Source organism: Mus musculus, chromosome 12, assembly GCF_000001635.26.
Source record: "Mus musculus strain C57BL/6J chromosome 12, GRCm38.p6 C57BL/6J".
NCBI classification, from domain to species: domain Eukaryota; kingdom Metazoa; phylum Chordata; class Mammalia; order Rodentia; family Muridae; genus Mus; species Mus musculus.
The window spans coordinates 35,671,215-35,698,221 of NC_000078.6; the positions used below are offsets into that span (position 1 = coordinate 35,671,215).

At 38.7% G+C, this 27,007-nt stretch overlaps 1 long non-coding RNA gene across 2 annotated transcripts; it reads right to left on the reverse strand.

Moving 5' to 3' along the window:
- Positions 1–1,075: 1,075 nt before the first annotated feature.
- Positions 1,076–23,904, reverse strand: 9130015A21Rik (RIKEN cDNA 9130015A21 gene). 2 transcript variants are annotated; one of them, NR_045050.1, is made up of 5 exons: positions 23,739–23,904; positions 23,259–23,432; positions 20,733–20,900; positions 2,897–3,065; positions 1,076–1,325 (listed from the first exon to the last, which is right to left on the reverse strand). It is a non-coding gene; the product is annotated as an RIKEN cDNA 9130015A21 gene (long non-coding RNA). The 2 variants fall into 2 exon arrangements; NR_045051.1 differs by lacking the exons at positions 20,733–20,900; positions 23,259–23,432; positions 23,739–23,904 and adding an exon at positions 14,960–15,090.
- Positions 23,905–27,007: the final 3,103 nt, after the last annotated feature.

Here is a 27,007-nt window from a genome sequence, read left to right on the forward strand (position 1 = left end):
GCAGGTCTTTGCTTGTCAACTTTCATACTTTGGCATCCTTGTTTCTATTGAAGGTTTTTCTCTTCCTGGGAAGAGGTAGAAAACATGAGTGTTTGTTCCTTTGTTTGTTATTATTCTTTGCTGAAAAAAAATATGGAATGACTCATGTTTATTATTTCCTCATCTGTGGCCAATGTTTTTCCTGTCTTTATGAGTTGATCTCCACGCCCCAGGCAGTCCTAGAATTTTCTTTTGTATTTTATTTTACTTATGACTGCATAGTTCAGTACCCTAGGTTCAGAAATCAATTGATCATCTTTAAATCAATTGATTCATGCCTTGGAAAACTCTGATCACAATAGTATAAACAGAAAAAGTAAAGAAGGAAATCAGGGCAAAAGGAAGTAATTGGTCAATGAGTTTGAAGCAAAGATCAGCAGAATCTAAGTCCGTCCATCAGGCAGCAAGCTCTTGCCCAAGCATCACTTCATCCCCGCAGAACAGCAGCACTTCACAGATCTCTGTAACATCCCATATTTTTCTATCACTAAACAGACAGGTTATGATTATAATTCTAGAAAAATCCTTCCTCTTCCTCCTGATAAAATTTGACTTTCAGCACCCATGAACTCACAGCTTCTGTGCCGAGGGTTCCTTTCATTTCATATCATTCTCTCTTCAATTTATGTATTTGTCTCTTCTAAATTCAGCAGCGACTGGACTTGTGTTTGACAGACTTATTGGACTCTAGGGCCAGACAAACGCTTACTGAATTAGTGGACTGTGATGACTCACTTTATTGCCTTAGACAAGTTACTTAGCTGAGTTTTATACTTTGTAAAATGAGGATTAATATTACTATTTAACCTAAAGAACCTTCTTGAAGATTATATAAAATAATTCATGCAGAAAACAACCCTTGACCCTTTTTTTTTAATGCTCAGTAAATATTAGATGTGGTATTTTAAGACATTTTTGAAGAATATTTTATTTAATCATCCAAATATCATCATCATCATCAATAACAGTCATGAAGATGGACATTTCGTTTTCTGAGGTTTTTTTTTTTTTGTTTTTTTGTTTTGTTTAGAAGACCTTTGTTTTATTACTTCAATACCATGTTTAAATAGGTAGACTTGCTTCTCACTAAAACCAAACAGTGCTTGATGATTCAATGAGATGACTCAGTAGGTAAAAGCTTTATTCAGTGTCTTTGTTTCCATCGCTGTGAAAAAACACCATGACGAAAGGTAACTTGAGAGGAAAGGTATTATTTCTTCTTGTACTTCCAGATAACAGTCCATGGCAGAGGGAAGTTGTGGCAGAAACTCAAGCAAACCAGAAACCTGTAGGCGAGAAACGAAGCAGGAACATTGTTTACTGGTTTATTTCTCATGCCTTGCTCAGCCTGCTTTCTTATATAATCAGCATCATTTGCCCAGGATTGGCACTACCCACAGTAGGCAGGGCACTAGCACATCAATTACTAACTATAAAACTGCACTACAGGTTTTCCCACAGGCCAGTCCGGTGGTGGTATTTCCTCTATTGAGATTCCATCTTCCACATAATTCTATCTTGTGTCAAGTTCACATAAAACTAGCCACACATTCTATAAGCCTGACAGACAGCCTGGAAGAACAGAAGAAACTCCTTAATGCCTGTCATGGCATACCTCTGCCTGTGCTTACATATACACATGACACATCCGTGAATGATACATTTTTAATTAAGTACAAAGAAATAGAAGCATGCTGTCACTGTAGTAAAAGGACTATGTTACAATAGGACATTAGAAAGTGCTTGTAGGTAGAAATTCTCAACGCTCTTGGGGCATCCCTCACCGTCAGTGTCATCTCTGTTTGGGGCTGGACTAGTGTGCATCTTCCCCAGGACCTATTTTATGAAATGAATACCATGTTTTAAATAAAGATTCAGAGTAGATTAATTTGCCAACAGAAGGCAGCTATAGACTTTTCTTTGTCATGGGACTGAAAAGAAACAAATTTCTACCTCAATCAAATTTTATATTTTCTCTATACAAATATGTTCGGATATTTATTAAATGTCATATGTACTCTACAATCCATATTTTCAGAATATTTTACACTAAAACTTTAGATGTTTTGACAATAAAAATATTCCAAGGGCAATGTTTTGTGCGTGATCATTCCATCTTTCCTTTTACACCAGCTTCTCCGAGTACACTATGTAACCAATGGTGTTTCGAGGGCTCTGTCTTTGAAGTTTGCAGTGAGGAAACACACTTCATCATCTCCTTAACTCCTTCTGAGCATTCATCTCTAGACTGCTAACGAACCTGGACTGAGAATATACTTCCAACCAACTTCATCACCTACCCCTAAAACAGTCAAAAAGATTTTGTTTTCTAATGCTTGGCAACAGATTTGAAAACGAATTTGTTTCCTACACTGGCCAATCATTTTGTAACTTTCACTTATTTTAACAATTGTGGCAGATTCAACAACTTCAATCTAAAAAAAATCCAGAATTTTTTTTTCCACATAGAAGGTTTTTGTTTTGTTGTGTTTTGTTTTCATGCTGGCTGACACGGGAAAGAGAAAATAACATTGGAGTCTATAGTAAATCTTTCAATATGGTGACCATATTTTTAGGTTTCAAGAAGGGTTGAGGGGCACATGAGGAAGGTCCCACAAAGGAGAGTGAGTATGGAAAATGGTAACATTCCTATAACAGATGCTGTCTTCTGAACTCCTTGGATGACATGCATACACATACATACAAAGAGGCAAAATATTCAAACATAAAAAACTATTTTTTTAAATGTTAAAAAAAGTTTTGAAGTACATTTTTTTCTCTCCTTTACGGTTCTTTCTCATCTAACAATATACAACATAGTACAGGAAACTCTGGCAAGCTTTGACCCCAAACATACCTAGACTCGTAGAAGGCTGTGAATTGGCACAGGAAGGCAGTAAAGGCAGGGTGGCTCCCAGCAGCAGTGCTCATGGTGGAGCACTAGACCGGAATTGAGCTGAAAACTATAGAGTGTAGCAGAGTAGAATTGGTGCCGGAATAAGTGATCAGAAATGCAGGAGCAGGACCTAGTTGGGCAGAAAATAGGACAAGTGATTAGATATCCCAGGATCCTTAATCAGGGGACACTTGTCCTCTAGACATTAAGCTAAGAGCTGTTCATAGTTTACAGTTAAACACCTCTTTAGAGAACTGCCTGGCTCCAAATGGGGGGAGGGGGGTCTTGTTCTCTCCCCATCCCTCAACCCCTTATTCTTAACTCAATTCCTTTACATCTTGTAGCACCTAACAACGTTTTCTCTTAACTTTTGGCTAGATTTTATTTCCTATGGTTGTATGTCCCCACACATTTTTTTAAATGGTTCGAGTTATTGTACAAAGCAACGAGCTTCGCGTTGACCCTTTTTTTTTCAAAAGGAGTCCATACTTTGACCATACCCATTTCCCATTACCTCCTCCTAGGTTTTCTTCCAGCTCTTGTATAGTAGACTAGCGCCCCCTCCTGGAAACAGCCATGGTCCCTAGCTAACTGGTGAGCTAGTTACTCCAAGAGACTGGGTTTTTCCACAGATGGGATCCACTCCCACAATCCCCTGTGACACTATTCTAATGCTACTGTATCTGAGATCAAATAGTTGTTTAGCACCATCTGCTGTATAATCCCAATTCTCTTTTTTCGGGGGACGGGGGTGGGGGAAGAATTAACAGTCTCTACTTCTAGATAACCAATCATGGGGGATGAAGAAACGTGAGTTTCTTTGGAGTACCAATGATCTAAGAGGCAAGGTGAAGAGATGCTATCCGTTCCCTTTTGCTCCTTTTATTAGCTCAGCTTGGAAAACTAATCTTTCTCATCAATGGCATTTAAGACCGATTCAGCTGATGTTCAATTATAAGGTAAGCAGAAAGAAGAAAAAACAATCTAAAAATGAAACAAAACAAAACAAAAGAAAACAACAACAACAACAACAAAAAAAACCCTAACTACAAAAAAAATCTTCTGGGTATATTAAGACATTTTACTTCTATCAAGTAGTCAACAAGAAACCAAGAAGCATCTGTGGGCCCATGCTGATGACTGTATCACCTTATAATCCATATTCCATTACCTTGACAAACCGTCTATGACTACAGAATAGAAACATTTCCTTAAAGACATTATAAATTATTTTAAATGGGAAAAAACAGGCTATTGTCTTAACCATAGTTCTATGGATGTGGAGAGACACTATGAGCATAGCAATGCCTATATAAGAATGCGTTTAATTGGGGCTAGCTTATGGTTTCAGAAGTTTAGTCCATTCTTGTCATGGCAGGGAGCACGACAGCACACAGGCAGACATGGTGCTAGAGAAGTAGCTGGGAGATCCACATCCTGAGTCATAGACAGAAGGAAGAGATAGATGCTGGACCGGGATTAAGCATTTAAAACCTCAAAGTCCACCCCCAGTGACACAATTCTAATAAGGCCACACCTACCCAACAAGGCCACACCTCCTAATCCTCCTAACTAGCACCACTCCCTGATGACTAAGCATCTGAGCCAATGGGGGTGGGGAGCGCCATTCTTATTCAAACCACCATAACTGTGACAATTATTTATGCCTTCACCTCCCAGCTTAAGAAATGAGCTATGTGGGGGTTGGAGACATAGCTCAATCCATAGCAACACTTGCTGCAGCATATGAGGAACTGTTTGGATTCCAGTACCCAAGCATCATGCGGCCATATGCACATGCCTATAACTCTACTGCTGTGGGGAGAGAGGTGGTGGAGACAAGTTCAGCCGGGCTTGCTGGCTGCCAGTCTAGCTTCAGCTTTGGTGAGAGATACGGCAGGAATTGATAGATTGTGGTTGGTAGTATCTTCATCTGGCCTCTACTTAGATACCTGTGCATGCAGATCTGTACCACACTCACACACTAAATACATACACATAAAGGATTAAAATATTTCAATAATGTCCCTCATCTCCCGCTCCTTAAACATAACCCTCTTTTTCATTCTGGTGTTTATCAACCCACCTTTTACTTTCTTTGCATTTTCAATCTGTGTGACACGTGTGCTCACCTGAAAGTGTTCTGCATTTCGCTTTTCATAATTGTTGTGCCTATGAAATTGTGTTTGCTGTATAATGCTCTATTCTGCTGTCAGCCCTTTTTCTGAGAGCATGCATTGAGTCTGCTACAAAATCAGCCAGTTCAAATGAATACCTTTATTCATATTTCTTTGTGAATTTGTATAACAGGGATATACATGCAGAAATGACACTACAGGGCCATTTGACATGGTTTGGATATTATATGTGTCCCCAAGGTTCATGCACTGTAAGATTCTGTGCAGTGCTGCTGAGGAGGCAAAGCTTCTAGAGAAGGTGCCCAAGTAGGTAAGGAGGTCATGGGGCCTCTCCTAAAAAAAAAAAAAAAAAAAAAAAAAAAAAAAAAAAAAAAAGAGGATAGTGTAGTTCTTTAGGAATTCTATTTACTTTTAAACTCTATTTTGTTTTTTTTTTTTTTTTTTTTTTTTAGTATTTATTATATAGAGGGGAAGCCTTCTCTTTCTTCTCTGTTTTGTCTCTGCATGTGTTAATTTATAACACCATCAACCACAAGATTCTTCCAGAAGCCAAGCAGGCCACTAAATAACACCTCAAATAACCTAGCTAGAAACAAGTGTAATGACCCATATGATTACAAAGCATTTCTGAGAGAAATCACAAGCTGGAAGCATAGTTCATTACTATAAAGTTTGGTGTTTTAAAATTTGAAATCATTCTAAATTATTTCATAAATGAATTATGTAGTTGAAGAATGTTTTGATACAAATTAAAAACTTCATGAAAATGAAAAATAAACAAGAATAACAAGGACAGGGTGACAGAATAAGAGAACTAGAGAAACCACATTGTTGGATCATTAGACTTCTTACTATAAATAGCTAGACAATGTGGTTAAGAATAAAGATGACAAATAGGCAGAGAAAGCCAAACTGAAAACCTAGAAACACACACACACAAACACCACAAACACACACACATACACACACAAACACATGCACACACATAACACACATACACACATGCACACACACACATGCACACAATACACATACACACAATACACATACACACAATACACACACATACATGTGACTAATTGTCTTGGTCAGGGTTTCTATTCCTGCACAAACATCATGACCAAGAAGCAAGTTGGGAAGGAAAGGGTTTATTCAGCTTACACTTTCCACACTGCTGTTCATCACCAAAGGAAGTCAGGACTGGAACTCAAGCAGGTCAGGAAGCAGGAGCTCATGCAGAGGCCATGGAGGGATGTTCTTTACTGGCTTGCTTTCCCTGGCTTGCTCAGCCTGCTCTCTTATAGAATCAAGACTACCAGCCCAGAAATGGTCCCACCCACAAGGGGCCTTTCCCCCTTGATCACTAATTGAGAAAATGCCTTACAGTTGGATCTCATGGAGGCATTTCCTCAACTGAAGCTCCTTTTTCTGTGATAACTCCAGCTGTGTCAAGTTGACACAAAACTAACCAGTGTATATATATATATATATATATATATATATATATATATATATATATTTGTGTGTGTGTGTGTGTGTGATACAAATGAACAGAAATGTACAGAAAATCTAAATTCTTTAACAGGATTCTAACTGTGGTACCTACATACAGTTTTTAAAAACTAAAAGGAAAGAAAGAAAAATATTTTCCAGAGAAGAGAAACTTTTCAGAAAGTGGTAGGTTACTTGAATACTTTAATAACAACACAATAACAATAATAATAGTAATAATAATAATAATAAAGTTCTGAGCCCTGCCTCACTCTAGTCACACAATAATTGGCTATATATTGATTGTAGATCTACATGAAAAATATAAAATACTAAAGCTCCATAAAAAATATATGAAAAAATTATGACCTCTCACTGTGTGGGTTGTGGGGATCAAACTTAGGTCTTAGAACTTGGAGGCAGTGTCTTTATCCACTTAGTTATCTATCCTGTTAACCCAAAATTATCAAGGTAACCTCTCTTGCACCAGAGGTTGGGGAGATCTTATGTAGCACAGACTAACATTGAATTAAATATGTAGAAAAAGGTGGTCTTGAATTTCTGATCCCCTCACCTCCACCTCTCAATTGCTGGAATTATAGTCATGTGCCACTAAGCTAGGCTTATGCAGTGCTAAGAATCAAAGCCAAGGCTTCACACATGGTAGAAAAGCAGGCTACGAAAATGAGCTTCCTTACCAGTCATATTCATTTTTGTTATTCTTTGTTTGGGTGGCTTTAAAAAAAATCTTTTTGTTTGTTTTGTTTTTGAAACAAGATTCCCTTTGCAGCCATCGCCGGCCTGGAACTTGCTATGTAGACCAGGCTGATCTGGAACTCACTATGTAGACCAAGCTGGCCTCCTTGACTTTGCTCTTTTCTCTCTAGTGCCAGGATTTCAGGCAAGTATTTCACCTTGAGCTTCAGAAAGTACATCTTAAATTTAATTCTTAAAAAAAGCTAAGTAAAAATGATACATTGGAATGTTTTGTCAATCAGTACCTCTTCAAAGGATAACACTGAAACAGCAAATAGGTAAGCCATTTGCTGAGTATCAAAATAGTTTAAAACATGGCACGAAATGGTGTATATAAAGAAAATAAAAATAATGCTCACCAATCAATAAGAGAAACAAAAATCAAAACAATTACAAGATAGACAAAAAAAAACAAAACAAAAAAACCTGAAAGTGAATCATGAAAGAAACCATCGAAATGCCTTTAAGTGCATAAAAACATGTTTTAATAGTTGTCAGATACCTATAAATTCAAACTGAAACAATATTCTGTACTCTCATCATTACAATAAAAATTTTAAAGATAATACATTATAAGTATGCAAGAGGTAAGAGTCAAATGAAACTTCTGTTGCTTAGCAGAGAAAAAGCTGAAGTTAAGCCAACAAGTTGGATCAGCGTGCAAAGGAACTTGCTGCCAAGTCTAACCACTGAGGTCAATCTCTGGGGCCCACATAATAGAAGGAGAGAACTGCTTTCCATAAATTATCCTCTGAGGGATGAACCGCCCCCTCCCCCCACATAATACACACTCACAACTATAATAAATGATAAATAGATAATGCTAAGAACACATATCCAAGAGTCATGCTATAACATGTACCTGACAGAAAGATGTGCATGTTTAACAAAAACAAGAACAATTTCCAAGGCAAGAAGTCCCCAAATGCCTAAGTAGCATAGTCTATGGATAGAGAGAGAGATCGAGAGAAGAGGGAGAAGGAGAGGGGGATGAGAACAGAGACAGACAGAGAGAGGAGAGAGAGAGGAGAGGGAGAGGGAGAGGGAGAGAGACAGGGAAAGACAGAGACGAGAGAGACAGATAGATGATATAGATGTGCCAAGTTGCTACAGAATAACCAGAATATACGAATTATAACTATAAGGGCAACACACCCAGATTCTACACACATCTGTCATGAGAAAGAATCAAACTCAACATAGTACTTTGCCTGTCTTTTCAATTCTGTTGGTTCCGTGTGCCTATTTACATGGTTTTCAATTTGTGAATTACTAACCTTGGGACTAACTCTAGACTTAATGGCTAGAGGTGTGAAAACTCTCCTGGGAATAGATGACAGTCTGTTTCCATGCAACTAGATATGTGTCATTATTTTGTGTGTGGGAAGGTGATCAAGTTATACACATATGATTTGTGTATTTTTTTCAGGATGTATTTCATACTCCAGCAACAAGTTAGCTGAAAAGAACCGTATCCAAATGATTCTATATATTCACAGTCATAATCATTTACAGCTGGGTATTCCTGTTGCGAAATCCTTTGGGAATATCCCAACTCCTTGCTGATAGAATTCTTTCTGACCAAATATACCACAGTGAAAGTAAAATACCACTCCACACATGAATTCAGTATAACTGAGGGAAAAGTGACTGCATGTTGTGGTTGAGACTGAATCTCGTTTCTTATCTAAAGCCTTACAGTTGATTGGCAGTGTAAGTTTCCATGTGGAAAACTGTTAAGTTCCCAATCGTGTCTAGGGCAGCATGTGGCACTGAGATTACAGCATTCACCATCTCTGCTCTCCGACAAGGTCTATGCTCTTGCCTAAGTATTTCCTCACTGGATTTTTCTTTTACCATGTGTGTGTTTACATTACATGGGTGTATATGTGTGTGTGTGTGTGTGTGTGTGTGTGTGTGTGTGTGTGTTCATGTTCATATGCTTGTGGAGCCCAAAGGTCAATGTCAAATGAACTCTTCACTTGCTTTCCACTTTATTTTTTTGAGACAGGGCCTTTAACTAAACTAGGAGCCCATTAATTTGGCAAGACCAACTTGCCAGCAAGCTCTAAGGATCTTCCTGTCTGTACAGAACCACTCTGGGCTTTTTATAAAGGTGCTGAAGATGTAAAGTCCGGTCTCATGTCTGTGCAGCTAATGTTCTACAGGCTGATCTATCTCCCAAAACCACTTAGTTAATCTTTCAATGCCTATTTCTTCATTTCCTCAGAACCTTAGATGTTACATGAATAGCCTTTAATATTATGGACAAACATATTATTGGGAGCTATGTATTAAAAAGTTAAAAGCAAAAGTAGTTCTTCTTCAGCTCAATTTAAGTGAAAATAATATAAGAATATCTGGCCAACCTTCTAGTTAAAAGAAACCATCCAAATCTTATTACTTAGAGTTAATGTTAGCTCACCATTTCAAGTTGACCATACTGTGATGGAGGAAAAACTGGATGAGGATCAGCAGAACAGGAATGGAGCATTATATTAGTCCAGGGAATCCAAGCTGGCTTTCTCCTAGCCTTACTGCAGTTAAACACAGCTCATTTAAGCAGACCAGCAATGTTATCCTGAAAACTGAAATCTTCCGTTGCATGTCATTACTCAGCTCCAATTAAATCCACATTGAGGCTTGCACCTTTTATAACCTCTTGACAAAACAGACTAATTCCAAGAATTTCAATTATAAATTTAATTTCAAATTTCAGAATTTTATGAAAAGGTTTCCATTACCATAGCTGATAGTCTCTAGTTATCTGGGGGGGGGGGGGTGACCAGTTAGAAAAAGACAATGGCATGCTTTCATGATAATCACGGGATGAATCAATTTTAAAAACCTCTATGAACACATCTGAAATCATCATAAAATCGATTCTAGGTGTTTTGTAGTTGTAGAGTGTTCTAAACGATGAAGAAAAAAGGAGTAACTTACAACTGTTTATGATAACACACCATAGAGCATTTTTTCCTGTGATACTAAAGACAGATGTATGAAGTACTTCAATAAATTTTAAAGTGAGTCCATATACAAATAGAACCTTTTTTACGTTTAAATAGAACCCTTTAAAATTTGTGCCTAAAAACTTAACAAAGGACAGAACCACTCCATCTAAGAATTGGCCCTATTGCTTGAGGCAGCCATTACTTCTACATTTATTCCAAACAATAGCACCCTTCACACTGGTGTAAGAATGAGAAAATTGCAACCAGTATCCACAGTGGGCACACCCACAGTCACAGGTAGTCATGTTGATATAAAGCAATAGCAGTGCACAGGTCAATTGCTCTGGGGGAATGGTTCCCAGACTGCAGAAAAGCCTCTTACAGCTTCTTCAAACCAGTAGCATCAACAGACATCTGACTTGAGGCTTGCATGCCCTCAGGACCTTTCCAAAGAATTACACCCACACCTCTTGGCTGGCCCCCCACAACAGCTTGTTTACTGAAACCTCTGGCCTCTGCCCAAAGCATCAGGAATTCCAGGAGGCCTCAAAGCAGATTAGCTTACAGGTATTCAATGCTTGTGTCATCATCACCCCATTTGGCACTTATGGGAAATGACAGTGTCCATTAAAGGGAGCTACAAAGAAGAAAATGAGCAGGCCTGATGTTTATCTTCTTCAGTTGTAATTCAGGACAATCATATGATCAAATTGTACCTTTCCTTGAACAACTTTGGTCTACTATTGCATCAATAGAAGCCTTTGATCTAATGACACCATGAATTACCACATTGTTATTTTACTAGATGCTAGTACTCAACTTTTCCACCCTGAATAACCACAGAGGAGTAAAATGGGTATCATTCACAATGCATTGACAGTAGTACATTTCCCATATAGAAAGGTTTAAAGGGTCAACCAGGTAAAGAAATATTTATACATGCATGAATGTACAAATATAAAATTTCTGCTTTGTTTGCAGACAGGAGCCTAACATAACTGTCCTTTGAGAGACGTCATCCAACGGTTGATAGAAACAGATGCAGAGACCACAGCCAAACAGTAAGTGGAGCTCTGAAAGCCTTTTGGAAGAGTGCTGGGATGGAATTCTGGAGCCGGATGTGTCAAGGACACCACCACACGAAGAACTACAGAGTAAACTAACCTGGCCCCACAGGGGCACACGGTGAGAAAACCACCAACCAAAGGGTATGCATAGGCTGGACCAAGGTCCATTACACATATATAGCAGATGTGCAGTTTGTTCTTCATGTGAGTCTCCTAACAATTGGAGCTGGGGTTGTTTCTAACTCAGTTGTGTACCTTTGGGTCCTCTTCCCAGAGCTGGGGTGCCTTGTCTGGTCCCAGTGCTTAGTCCTTCTGTGAGTTAATGTATCAAGGTGGATTGGAACCCATGGGGGAGGCCTCCCTTTCTCTGATGGGAATATGTGGGAACTGAGTCAGGGTTACTAATGCTTTTCAACCCTTTAATTCAGTTCTTTATGCTGTGGTAACCCTCAACCATAAAAGTATTTTCGCTGCTACTTCATAGCTGTAATTTTGCTACTGTTATGAATTGTAATGTAAATATCTGTGTTTTCTGATGGTTTGGAGTAACACCTATGAGAGAGTGGTTAGACTCCAAACCAGTTACAACCCACAGGTTGAGAACCACTGGACTTATGGGTACCAAGATGGCTGGCTGGCATAGGATGGAGTTTCTTTAGCCATCACAGCAGTCCCAATGTCTGTCTATCACTCAATCTCTCTACCTCCTCCTTATTCCCCTCCTAATCACTATAAGAAAACAAACAAACAAACAAACAAACAATATAACCTTATAATTTATATGCTGAGGAAAATAAAATCTTGCTAGGTTGAGGCTCACTCTATCGGAAGGAAATCATGTCTGGTACTGTAAATCTGGTGAAAACCCTGTGGCTATGGAGGTCATAGGAACAAGGGAATCTTAGCTAGGAACTTCTCACTATTGATTTGTTAAATAACTGCCTTCTAAATAACTAATCAGTTAAATAACTAATCCGTAGATTAGTGTTGCCCTCAGTCTTGTTCGTAGAAACTTTAAAACACATTTAAATATCTCTATTGATATGTTTAATTATGGCATGTGTGTGCTGTCAGAGGCCAGAGGAGAGTATCAAGTCCCCTGAAACTGAAATTACAGGCAGTAGTGAGCTGCCTGGTATGGATGCTGGGAACCAGTCACTGAGACACGTTTCCAGAGACACCTATCAGTTTCTGTAGGCAGAAACTAAAATAAAGATTCATAACTGGTCAAGTTGCTGAGACTGCATGATAGTAGAGTGCTTGCCACTAAAAGAGACATCTGTACTACCCTCTTCCCTAAGGGTCAATGAACAGAAGAGAAGGTCAAAAGACAGGAGCCAGAGGATGGGGAGCCAAAAAGACAGTCTAGACATGATTCACCCATTGCATTACTTCTGCTGGCAATAGAGGAGTGTTCTCCTTTCTCTACATTCTCACCTGCATCATGTGCTGTCACTTGAGTTTTTGATCTTAGCCGTTCTGATTGGTGTAAGATAGAATGTCAGGGTCATTTTGATTTACATTTTCTTTATGACTAAGGATGTTGAACATTTCTTTAAGTGCTCTTTGGCTATTCAGGATTCCTCTGTTGAAAATTCTCTGTTTAGCTATGCATCCCAGGTTTTAATTGGGTTGCTTTGTAAGTGTTCAAAGGAAGTAAAAGGACACCTAAAAATGCAGAGAAAATGGCAGTCGATATTCCATGAAGGAGGAGACTGGCAAGTATTATGAATGAGATTGCTTTCTCATTTCTTTTCCAGTGTGTTAGTCCCTGGTAGATAAGAAGGCTGCTGGTTCCTGTAGTGAACTAACTGCTGCCTGGCATGCATGTGTTCATCACTCTGAGAGGTTTGGGGGTGGCATCTTTTGGGTCTCTTATGCATAGAATAACATCATCTACAAATAGGAATACATTGACTTCTTGTTTTCCCATTTATATACCTTTCATTCTGGTCTCTGGTTGCTTTAGTTCACTTAAGCCCTCAAGCACTATTGAATAAGAGTAAAATGAATGGAGATCTTTGTCTTACTCCTGACCTTGGGAATGCTTTGAGTTTCTTTTTCCACTTAATGACAGATTTGTCATCTATAGCCTTTATTATGTGGAGCTATGATTCATTACCCATTAGTCTCTCTATGACATCATCATGGGATATTGGATTCTGTCAATCTATTTCTGTGTCAATAGACATGATCATGTGATTTTTGTTGTTGAGCCAGATTACGTGACAAATTACACAGCTAAGAGTGTTTTGTTACTGTTTCAGTTCTCAACACCCACATCAGGCTACTTACAGTCACCTGTAATTTCACTTCCTGTGGATATATTGCCTCTTCTGGCCTCTATAGGCACTTGTATTCACATGAGCAAACAAATATAGAGATATATACAAGTAAATAATAATAAAATAAATGTAAAAGGAGAAGTAAGAAAGGTAAATGGAATAGGAAATTAGAGTTTGGATTTTAGAACTCCAGTTAATATCACTTAATAATTAATAATAGTATTAATATTTAATAATAAGTGTCTTCCTATCAAATAAAAGAATGAAATACTCTATGCTCCTATGAGAACAGAGCCAGTTTTCAGTGACTTCTTAAGCACTACACATCACAGGAATTTTCCTCCCAGTGGAATGTACTGTGAGGGGACAAGATTACCATGGGATCCTAGAATCTCAGTCTGGTGAAATAAGCAGGACAACCCCAAGTGTGGGAGGACTTCAAAGCACTGCTTGGAGCGATGCAAAGCAGATGTCAACTGCACAGAAACAATAGCAGCTGGTGAAGCAGGAGGCCCACAGGTTGAGCAACCGTGTGAGAGAAGTTGGCAAGGAGACCAACGGGTTCTGCAATGACTGCAGGTGCACATTCAAGGCAGGGCTCCACACAGGCACAGCCAGGAAGGAATGTTGACATTGCTTGTCTAGCCTGTGGACTCATCCAGAGGCCCACAAAACAGTTACTACTCTGTCCTCTCTACTTTAGTAAGGGGTACAAAACTGTGTGGCTTGGGAAATAATTAACATTTCAAAAACCTAAAAAAAAAGTCTTGAAATACCATGTACGCAGGAGAGAAAACTGAGACCCAGAGGAACTCAATAAGCTGCCCAAGATCACATGGTTACTAAGCAACCTCCTCTCCTGGAACTCAGGCTTCACCCTCACTTTAGGGCCTTGGTACTCATGGCATCCTGCTCTTCCTTCTAAATGACCTGGACTAAAGCAGGTGCTGATCATTGATTTTCTTTTTCTTTCAGTTTGTTTTGATGCGTAGTTGTTTGTAGTCTTCATTTATATGTATAATTTTATACATTTACATAATATTCATGTATAATATATAATTATATGTATAATTGTATACACTATATATATACATATATATATATACATATATATATATACACACACACACAAAGCGAGAGAGAGGGGGGAGGGAGAACATGAAGTCAGGTAGGTTTGGAAGTAAAAGGGATATGGGGAGAAGCTGGAAGAGAGAAAAGAAAATGATCAATATATATTATATGAAAAAACCTAAATAAAACATTTAATAGAGACTAAATACAAACACACAGCATAATCTCATCCCTAACTCTCAAGAAGATGGAACAAAATCACCTTTAATTTCTCTGAGTCAGCCTGGCGTTGTTGCAATCTTGTAGAACTCATTGTTGGAAATGATCTGTATGGCGATCTATAGACATCTGCTGCATTTACTGCCTGAGGGGTTAAAATACCTTCACATTGTCATTTTCAAAGATGTTTGTAAATTGTTTATTTAACTTCACATACCAGGAAGATGGAAGCTAAATTATTTGGTCTATGTGTTTGGTTGCTTCCTCTTGGTGTCTGTTTTAACGTCACTTTTGTGGTGAGTCCTTCCTGGAACACTCACTTTCAGGTCACAAACCACACCCCACACTCCTGTCCCTCAACATGTGCAACTTCTACAATTTCTGCCTGTTCTCCATGAATTTTTCAATCTAACAGATGATAAAGTATCACTTGCTATGTCTTGCACTAGAGTGAGAGCTCTAGGTGACCAAGATCTGAGTATATGATAAGGTATAGGTGTTAGACAACTTGTTTGAAATGTTCATTAAAGTTCCTGCCCTTATGCAGACTACATGTTCATGAGAATCTATGTAAATTTTAGATAAACATGAAAATTTTCACTTTTCTCTATGTAAAGCAACTACAAATAATAGAAAAAACTCAATGGCAATACCTTAATGACCAATCCAAATAGGGCATTTTGATTATTTAATCATTAACTTTTATAATACAAACTATATTAAACAAATTTGACACTTGTTTTGCTTAAAATCTGAATTTTATTTGTTTCTTCATGGATATTCAAGAGATATTGTTGCTCATAGGACAGAATTACTAAATTCTACTGAAATGCCTCAAAGATTAAGGAATTTTGAAAGCAGCTCACTGATTCATTATTTTCCTTTGTAGAATATTTTGCCTTTTCTAAATGTAGAAGAGGATATTACCAAGCAATCTAGAATAACCTGGGTATAGTCATTCTGAATGAATCAACATAAAAATTACATTTATCAAACAATGGCGGTGATAATGATCTGAACACTGAGAAAAGAACAGGGTGCATCCTGGGATCTGTGGTCCATCTGGCCCAGATTGCACTGGGCGCTTCTCATTGTGCCTATCCCCAGGCTCAGGTTTTTCTTAGATTTTCTTGCTATAATAGCAAATACTGTTTGACTTCAGGAAACTTATGTGTATATCTATAGAGAGAGTGAGATAGAGACGGACAGACACAAACACACAGACAGACAATCACACAAACACATATGCACGCACACACACACATTCACTGAGGATACATGTGTAAAGGTCAAAAGACAGACTCAGATGTCATTCCTTAATTTATTCCATTTAACACTAGGCTCCTGTTGCTCACTAGTGTATATGCTAGCCTAGCTGGCTCTCTTTTTCCAGAAATTCTCCTGTCCCCACCTCCCATGTTGCCATAGGCACACTGGGATTAAATACACTCACTAATGTACCTGGCCTTACATCAGTTTTAGGGGTTCAAACTCGTGTCCTCATGCTCTTGCTTAAGACTTTACCCACAAAGCCATCACCCCCAGCCTCAGGTTTTCTTAGAGTTTCTTGCTGTAATAGCAAGCATGGACCACTGCATCAGCAAGCACTCTTTGGGGGGTGTCATACATGAATAGAAAGACATTATCAGAAAACATGATTCCTCCTGAAGAGAACACAGTCTAGAGTCTATAGATTGTCTAGTTGTGCAGATACAGTGCATTGAAAAGGAGAGTCACGACATTTTTTTTCACTTTCTCTCTTTATATTACTCATACTTTATGACATGTAAATAATAAAAGTGAGTAATAAAAGTGAAAGCATGACGTACTTATTGGTTTTATTGGAGTAGCTTTAATGAGGCAGCATAGAAAATAACTGTTTTGTGTCTCTAAATTCTTACTTTAAGATGTTCTAACTATATGAAAGATAATTCTATGCCTATACAATGAGAGTGAGAAAATCTGTTGTTTTTTTCATGAGGTGTATAGGTCCTATCGAGATTAGAGTGATTTTAGCAGGGCAGTGGGGGTGCACGTCTTTAATCCCAGCATTTGGGAGGCAGAGGCAGGCAGATTTCTGAGTTCGAGGCCAGCCTGGTCAACAGAGTGAGTTCCAGGACAGCCAGGGCTATACAAAGAAACCCTGTCTCAAATAACCAAAAAAAAAAAAAAAAAAAAAATTAGAGCAATTTTAACAAATATGTAACCTTATTTATTTTTATTTACTAGATATATCCATTCTTGAAGACTTATTAAAATAGCTTAATAAGGTACTTTTAAGTTAATAAGATTAATTGATTGCTTAAAATGTAATATAATAAAAATGGTTAATACTTAACAAAAAATACTGAAAACCAACTAAACAAAGTAAAATGTACAATATGTTTTAACAGAACTTTAATATAACTAAATACTCAGTTTTCTACAAACTAATAAATTAGTATTATTTTAATTAGATGCACAACAATCTTTTATTGTATTTCTAAGAAAGTATTTTCAGGATTCAGTCCCTCATCTTTGGTGTTATATTTGCCAGTTATTAATGACAGGAGCTTTACTGTGAATAGAATATGCTAGGAAGATCTGATCACAATCATGTAGTACATCTTCAGAACACTAGAAAAGTAACAAAGCTAAGAAGTAGAGAGGAAAAAGAGGGTAGGGTAAAGGAGAGCATGGTTAGATAGATAACAAATGCTAAGGATGCTTGAAAAAGCCACATGAAGATCTACCATTTATAAACTTCACATATACTCATATGAAAGGCTTAACTGAAGTTATCCTACACATGGAAGAGTGCTCATCCAAGAAGACCAATTAAAAGCCCAGTGCATAATATAGAACACCTCTCCTCCAAGTGTTGATCAAAGGTGTCCCAGACACCCCCAAACAACACATGCTACCGTTATTGTTCTCTGTTTCCCATAAGAACTTGATTGTAAGAGTTTATTGCTCAAAGCACCACACACTGACCACAGGATACACAAAGGACAGAGAACTTCCTTCCTGATGGCTAGCTCTATATTGCTAGAAGTTTCTATTCAGGCTCCCAAGGACAAAAAAGTCATTAGTAGTTTTACCCAATAGTGAACCCTGTAATCTAAAGTAAAGCAAGTTATTTCCATGGGCACAATAGTGGTATTATTGTTCTGTGGGCAACCAACCATGTTCTGCTTAGATTAAATGTCCACTACAAAGGAATGAATGTGTGCCTATCAGTGTAAATCTGATGAAGAACCCCCCTTGTTATCCAGCTGATAGTCCCCAAGGTTGAACCTACTACTAGTACATTGCTAAATGGACACAGCATCAAATTGCCCTCTAAATTTGTTTCAGACTTCTTCGGAGAAATTTCTTTGTGAAATGAGTGGAGGTTACTGTAGAAACTCACAGATGGCTGAAATATAGAGAAGTGTCTATGGGGAACTCAGTTACAAATGGTATTCCATATCACATCACCTTTCAAGGCTCAGAGATCATCTTGAAAGAGGGATAGCAAAGATAATAAGAGACAGCGGTTAGGTGGGGCCAGGGCTAAACAGTATGTCCTGGACATAAGACCGCTGTTCTCATGGACTAACAGGAACCAATGATGGTTTCCTGCACGTGACCAGTCCAGTCAATATTCCAACATGGAAAGGATAGGGTACATGAGGGTCACCCCTGTCTGAGAAGCCATGGTCTTCTGGAAAAATGAGAGTCATTTGTCTTTAAGCATGTGGTCTTTAATAGGTCAACCATGCTCCAGTGAATGGCTGTATACTGATAAGTGCAGAATAAATTGGACTTAGTGGGATATTTAGAAAAATAAAAGGACACTAAGTTGGGACAGAAGCAGCTGACCCCTGTTGTTGAATTAGGGAAGGCTGAAAGAAGCTGAGGAGAAGTCGGTCCTGTAGGAGGATCAGCAGTCTCAATTAATCTGGACCCCTGAGACCTCTCAAACACTGGGCCACCAAACAGACAGCATACACCAGCTGATATGAGGCCCCCAACACACATACAGTAGAGGATTTCCGGGTCTGTGTTCTTTCAGAGAAGATGCACCTAACTCTCAAGAGACTGGAGGCCCAGGGAATTTAGAGGTCTGGTGGGGTGGGGGGTGGGGTATCAATGTGGAGAAGGGGTGGGGTGGAGAGGAGGTGTGGGATGTGGAGCAGTCTGAGGGTGGATTGGGGGGGCAGGGAATGGAATATGGAGTGTAAAAAATAAATTAAAAATTTTTTAAATCTAAAAAATAAAATAAAATTTAAAAAATAAGAGTGAATGTGGAGGGAATTTGGGAGGATGGGGGAATGGATATTGTCAAAATATATTGTACACATGTAGGAAATTCTCAGAGAATTAGATAAAATTTATGCTTTTAAAACTCTCCTGAGTTGTTAGAGAAGAAGGTGAGCAGTTAGCAGGGACAAGGAGTAGGAGAGACGTGAAAGGAGTTAGGAGTGATGAGTGACGGTTAATATGATCAGAACACATTGTATACATGTATGAAAAATCTCAACCAGTTAACAAAATATTATATTAAAATTCAACTTTTACTCTTTTATTTATGTTTGTATTGCTTCCCCAATACTACTGATACTTGTCTGGCATATCCTTCAAGTCACTCATGGTGTTTACATAATGAAATAATACCATAGGCTATACTCACCTATTCCAAACTTACCCAACTCTCAAATAACCCTATATTCTCAACCATAATGATTTCTCAGTGTCTATTGCCCCAATTTCTTTTTATAGGAATGACCCAAGCCTGACTTGCTTGATCAAAGTAATGCCAATTATTCTTTCTAACTGCAGTCTTCTTTTGGCTTCTTTTCCTTGGTGCAACAATCAGTTTTCTTTAAAACAGTCATGCCAGAAACAATAATAATCTAGGCAGCAAGCACAGTGGGGACAGAGCCTGGAACATTGGGCTGGTTATCAAGACTGCCGTTCCCACCAGCCTCTACCAAACCACAGGTGTTCCTGTTCAAAGAGCTTCCTCTCAGACACAGACAACCTAGAGGCTGCTCAAGCCAGGAGAGGAACCACAAGCCCTGAAGGCAGGAAATAAATTACGCTGGTTTTGACACTGTCCCTAGGCCCGAGGGGTCCAAAATGATCCTACAGACACAGCTTGTGACCCTGGGTGAATGCATCCATGCTCTCCCTACTCATGGCATTAGTAGACTGAAGGATAATAGATTGGAATGGAAACTGTACTGGCGATACAATGCAGGCCATTGTGGCCATGTTCCTATAAATATGACATTACGAAGATAAGAAATCTGACCTTTCCCAGTAATGTATTTAGCCTCATCTTGAGCTGGTATGGCATGTGGCATATTTCCAGTGCTCAGTGCCTGCTGAATGGAGTTATTGAACTATTGGAAATTGAAAGGACCTGAATGGAATCCAGACTATTTTTATTAATCATTTTATTCATTTACATTTCAAATGATATCCCCCTTCCAGATGACTCCTCTACCAAACTCCCATCCCATCTCCCCTCTACCCTACCTTTTGCCTCTATGAGGGTGCTCCCCTACCCATTCACCCACGTCTGTCTCACTTCTCTAGCATCCCCCTACCCTGGGGCATCAAGCCTCCCTCCCCTCCCACTGATGTCAGATAAGGCCATCCTCTGCTAGATTTGAATCTGGAATCCTGGCTCCCTCCATGTATACTCTTTAGTGGGTGGTTTAGTCCCTGGGAACTCTGGGTGATCCAGTTATTGTTCTTATGGGGTTGCTATCCCCTTCAGCTCCTTCAGTCCTTCCCCTAATGGGGTCCCCAGGCACCGTCTGATGGTTGGCTGTAAGTGTCTGTACCTGTATTGGTCAGGGAACTGTCATATCAGGCTCCTGACAACCAGCGCTTCTTGGCATCAGCAATAGTTGGGGGCAGGGGTGTCTGCAGATAGGATGGATCCATAGGTGGGATGGTCTCTGGATGGCCTTTCCTTCAGTCTCCATTCCATTTGTTGTCACTGTCTTTCCCTTGGACAGGAACATTTCTGGGTTAAAATTTTTGAGATGGATGGGTGGCCCCAACCCTCTACTGGGGGACCATGCCTATCTACTGGAGGTAGTCTCTACAGGTTGTATCTCCCTTCACTGGGTATTTTGGTTAAAGTCATCGACACTGGCTCCTGGGAGCCTCTCACTCCCCTGGAGTCTGAGACTTTTTAGAGGCTACCCAGTTCCCATCCCCTTCTGCCACATGTTTCTATTCAATTTCCTGATCCTTTGTACTTCTCTCCTGTCCCTTCCAATACCTGTTTCTGCCCCACCCTTTCCCCCTCCCTCTCCTCTCTCCATACCAGGTTCCTCCCTCCCTCTGCTTCCTGTGATTATTTTGTTCCCTGATCTATGTAGGATTGAAGCATCTACACTTTGGTCTTCCTTCTTCTTAAGCTGCATATGGTTTGTGGGTTATATTGAGGGCTTACACTGTGCTATATTCAGCTTTAGAGAAAGATATAGTTGGTGGAGAAAAATAATGTAACTACATTCATAATTTAGGACAAAATGATCTTAAAGTCAAATGGCATTATCTCATGATAAACAAGAAAGAGAAAAATGTGTTTGCTATTCTCCCTTCCTAGAAAGAGTGATTGGGTATATTACTAAGTTTCTCCTGGGATGTTAGCAAGGCTGTTGGAAGATGATTTAATCATGTCAGATTATCTCATGAAGCACTCATTAGATCAGTGGGTTAGGAGCTAATGACAATGTTAGAAAACTCTTATGTGGACCTGGTTCTCGCCATTCCTTTGTTTCTTCAGGATAATTGGTCACTTTTTAAGGCACGGTTAGGCAACTTGTGTGAAAAAGAAAAAAAGGAGAAAAATTTAAAACTATCTCATGTACAATTGTGCCTGGTAGGTTATAGTGTTTGCTGTTTGGTATAAGTTAAGGTAGGAATTCTCTTCTTTAATTCACGAAAGACAAACTCAATCTCAGTGCAAATTCTGCCTCTTCGTTTTTTATCAAAATACTATTTTGTTACTTTACCTCATACTTTCATGACTTCATTCACTCACTCATATACCTACAGTCACAAACAATAATAAGAATACTTTTTGTCATGTTAATTACATAGTAAGTGTTCACCATAGCTACCAAATTTAATGAACAAATCAACATTTACTATTTTCTTTTTTTTATTAGGTATTTATTTCATTTACATTTCCAATGCTATCCCAAAAGTCCCCCACACTCTCCCCCACCCATTCCCCCACCCACCCACTCCCACTTCTTGGCCCTGGAGTTCCCCTGCACTGAGGCATATAAAGTTTGCACAACCAATGGGCCTCTCTTTCCACTGATGGCCGACAAGGCCAACTTCTGATACATATGCAGCTAGAGACATGAGCTCCGGAGGGTACTGGTTAGTTCATATTGTTGTTCCACCTATAGGGTTGCAGATCCCTTAAGCTTCTTGGTTACTTTCTCTAGCTCCTCCATTGGGGGCCCTGTGATCCATCCAACAGCTGACTGTGAGCATCCACTTCTGTGTTTGCTAGGCCCCGGCATAGTCTCACAAGAGACAGCTATATCTGGGTCCTTTCAGCAAAATCTTGCTAGTGTATGCAATTTTGTCAGCGTTTGGAAGCTGATTATGGGATGGATCCCCGGATATGGCAGTTTCTAGATGGTCCATCCTTTCATCTCAGCTCTAAACTTTGTCTCTGTAACTCCTTCAATGGGTGTTTTGTTCCCAATTCTAAGAAGGGGCACAGTATCCACACTTTGGTCTTTGTTCTTCTTGAGTTTCATGTAGTTTGCAAATTGTATCTTATATCTTGGGTATTCTAAGTTCCTGGGCTAATATCCACTTATCAGTGAGTACATATTGTGTGAGTTCTTTTGTGATTGGGTTACCTCACTCAGGATGATGCCCTCCAGGTCCATCCATTTGCCTAGGAATTTCATAAATTCATTCTTTTTAATAGCTGATTTTCAAGTTATTACAGCATCTATATGAAGAATTGGGAGTGTGTCCTTTATTCCCAAGTGCACATGCCCTATGTACCTCTGTTCACCATTACTTCCTGGATTCTATCTCATTGAACTAGTAGCCCGTTTCTCAGCTCAGAAGAGGAGGAAACATAGAAGTTAGATGCAGGGTAATGTATGTCTTGACAGGGCTACAGACGTATTGATTATTTTCTTCACAGAATAAGAAATTTTCTTGCTTTGTTTTACAGACCACAGTAAACTGTTGACAACCTCAGCTAACAGACTATTTATTCCTGACTCCAAAGCAGAAGTCACTGCTGGTTTCTTCCAGAAATGTGCTTTGTGGTAGGGTGACTCAGCGGGGAGAGAAGCCCTTTTGCCCTTTCTACCTACCTCCTTCCTTCTCCGGTGAGGAAGATGAATACAGCAGCAAGAACACAGGCCACAGTAGCCATGGAAGCCTCAGAGGAAACAGAGAGATAGAAGTCTGGCTCTCTGCAGGCATTGGAAAGCTTCCCTTCCAGTCCAGGACATCATAGGGCCACCATTCTATCTCTAAATTGTTCCCTAGAATATTTTAAAGGAAATAAACATTTTTCTGACATTATTGTGTAAGGATATTCTTTTTATTTTTCTTCCTACCACATTTATCTAGATCTATACTTGAAAAAATATATCGTTAAGAGGTTATAGCCAAATATACGAAACTCAGTCTAAACTATCATCTTAAAAAATGCCTTCATCTAAATATCATAAATTTATTGTAAACCTATTCCTCCTTTGCCATTATAATAGCCACTAAGAATTCACTAAAGAGAGTATGGTTTTAACTCACAGATGAGAGACCATGACTAAGAAGGACAAGCTACTCACCTGAAGGTTTCAGCTGGTAAGTCAGAGGGTGATCACGTAAACCTTGACTCTTGGCTGTTTTCAACAGTGTGTGCTGCCCGTTGCTGAACTGGGTGGTTTTCTGGAGTTTCCCATGAGGCTTCCAGTAATATCCATGACCTGCTTCTGGATTTTTCTCTTCCAGAGTGAAACATTTAAAGATTACTCATGTGTGAGAGATTACACTAACATTTCTGTGGCCACAAATGATTATTGTTTAATAGTTTCTTAAATTTTAAAATCTTTATACAGAGAAAATACAAACAGAATGATCTTCCAGCCAAAACAAAGAAACAAAACAAAACAAACAAACAAACAAACAAAAACAGTTGTTTTTCCTTTGCTAGTTATTGGATAGTAAACAATGTTGATCCAGCCAGTCCAACAAGGTGGATCAAATCATTCACATGGTAGTGTAGTGAGAATTTTGGTTTCTTAAAAAACGCAGTGTTGTTATGTGATTATATTTTTGTTTTTTTTATTTATTCAAATTAATTTAATGAACAATTTTTCTTAGAATGTTCCCCTTTGTATCATTACATAGAAAAACCACCTCCCTGAATAGGTGTGGGATATGGGACTGCTTTAGACTACCCACAGCTGCTGACTATGATTTGTATCGTACTCTAGGAAGGGTGTAATTTTTGCCAGGTATATTCAGAATTCTGGGGACTTTTGAGAGGATATAAATGTGAGAGCCCAGGAGGCCTGGTGGCAGCTGCTTCATCCCGGGGGCCGATGGGTCCTGGTGTTGCTTTCATTGCTTTTGTTATTACTGGATTGCTGGATTTCCAAGTTGCTAGATTGCTGGTTGGAGATATCCTAACCATGAAGATTGCACTTGCCCCTAGGATCTCAATGTCCATAATCAGCAGGAAGTAGTCTAAAGAGGCCTGTGCCTCTTTTCCCTCACATCTTCTTTCTTTCTTTTTTTTTTAAGATTTATTTATTTATTTATTTATTTATTTATTTATTTATTTATTTATTTAATGTAAGTACACTGTAGCCATCCTCAGATACTCCAGAAGAGGGCATCAGATTTCGTTACGGATGGTTGTGAGCCACCATGTGGTTGCTGGGATTTGAACTTGGGACCTTTGGAAGAGCATTCGGCACTCTTAACCACTGAGCCATCTCTCCAGCCCCCCACATCTTCTTTCTTGCCTGCCTAGTGTTGGGAGGTTGAAAGGGATTCAGATAAAGAAGGACGGCAGATATAAAAACCCAATAAAATAGCCCAGAAAGTATGGTTACATGGTAGATATGAGACTGGAAAGACAGAGTAGGGTTCTACCAATTCCACCAATATCAAGAACCATAACCAAGGGGTGACATACCACTGGCCCTTTGCAGTTACTAAAAAAACCAAGCTGCTATTCAATTAATTCAGTATAATTACTGTAACCCATTAATATAATATATATATACCTGAATCACTTAACTAAGTTGCATTAATATTATAAAATCTATTTGTTAAGCAATAGTTTCTCTTTACATAAAGGAAAATGGAAAATTTGCCAGAAAATAAGATGCAGCATATATATATATATATATATATATATATATGTATATATATATCATATATATATATATATATATCAGATCTTTCCTGATGCTGTGGTAACAGGTTCAATACTTCACAGACCAATATATTTAGATGACTAAATGAAGGAATGGCATTATGGCTGGTGCAACATGGGCTTTGAGCAAGAACATCTCCTTAGACTTTAGTGGTCTCACACAATTTTAAATTAACTTCCCTAATGTTCAGGAGATATTTGAGTATCTTAAACCCTAATTTAATCTTATGACTACATGAGTTTTTAGCTAAGATCATTTATTTTCTCTGGATGATAATAAGCAGAGGTGATCACACCAAGAATGATTTTTATAGCCAAGAGGACACATTCATTTCTAAATCCAGTAGAGATCTTTTAAATATGTAAATTTTTAGAATGTGTGTGTTGTGAGACTCATCCCTGTTGAGACACAGTAGCCTTGCAAAGGGAGGGAATGTATACTCTATCCATCATTACTGAGAACCAAATGACTTCTTGGACATGGCTCCTCAGTCCTTTCCTTGCGCCCGTGTTTGGCATGAGTTCAGAAGAACTCTGGATGTGATCTGAAAACTTCCTGGCAGTTTTAAGGTTCAGCTTCTCTCACCTGGAGTCTCTCGTCTATACCTGTAACTTAGTTAAAATCAAATGTTTCAGGCTGCCCTGGGTTCTGTCTTATGCTGATTTCCTAATTCGTTGTGTGGTTTGGCTATTGTTTTATTTGGTTTCTCCATGAACCATGAAATAATCTACAATGGAAAAAATGAAGTTCTTGTTTGCATATATATTTTCACAACAGATGTACTTAGGTGATGTTTGCTTTGTGGGTTTCAAGATATAAGACCACCTCTTATGCTCTGAAAAAAGAATCAAAGCTAGGCATCACTTATTTTAACCTTAACCTTAGTCCCAATATTCAAACTTTGAATGTCTTATTTTTCATAATTCCAATCTTCTCAAAAATTGTTGGTTTCGAGTTAAGTATATATTCCATTTTACTAATTAATTTGCTTGAAATGGAAATTTTTAAACTAAAATTTTGGTTGAAAAATATTTATCAACAACATTTCACCCTGAGCTGGTGTTGTAGGAACTACATTTCTTCAGCCGCTTGGAATTAATTGCAGAGAAAATTTAATTTTAAAAGATATCAACATTAAAGTTATCTGTTTGTTATCTCAAAAGAGAAGCCCAGAAAGTGGGGTATTTCCATTTCCAGATCTGGTCCAGGACAAGGCGGGCTTGTTAATAAGATAGCTAGCGGTGATTTCCAGGTTTTCCTTTGCCACGTTTCAAGGTTGGACTTTGCCCTCAGCACAACTGGCACATCAAACACCAGTCCCAAGAATATCCTTTCCTTAAGTGTTCTTCTTTAAAGCAAATCTTCTCCCAGAGATCCCAGCAGGCTTCTTACCACACATTGTTACTAAGTGAAGCATGGAGAAGCTGGAAGAATTATCTTGTTTTATGTGAAGGAATCAAGGGCTACACCTTATACCCCGAGCGTCCAAGAAAGCCCACGCTCCCTGAAGACAGCGGCCACCTCTAACTCGAAACTGTCAGTTATCAAGAAATGTTTCACATGTCGATCCTTGGTGACTAACATTTCCAGATATGGAAAGATTTACCCTACTCCCATGATTTATGACCTCACTTCTCTGTCTCTAATTTTTTTTTTCTCTACTAAGTACA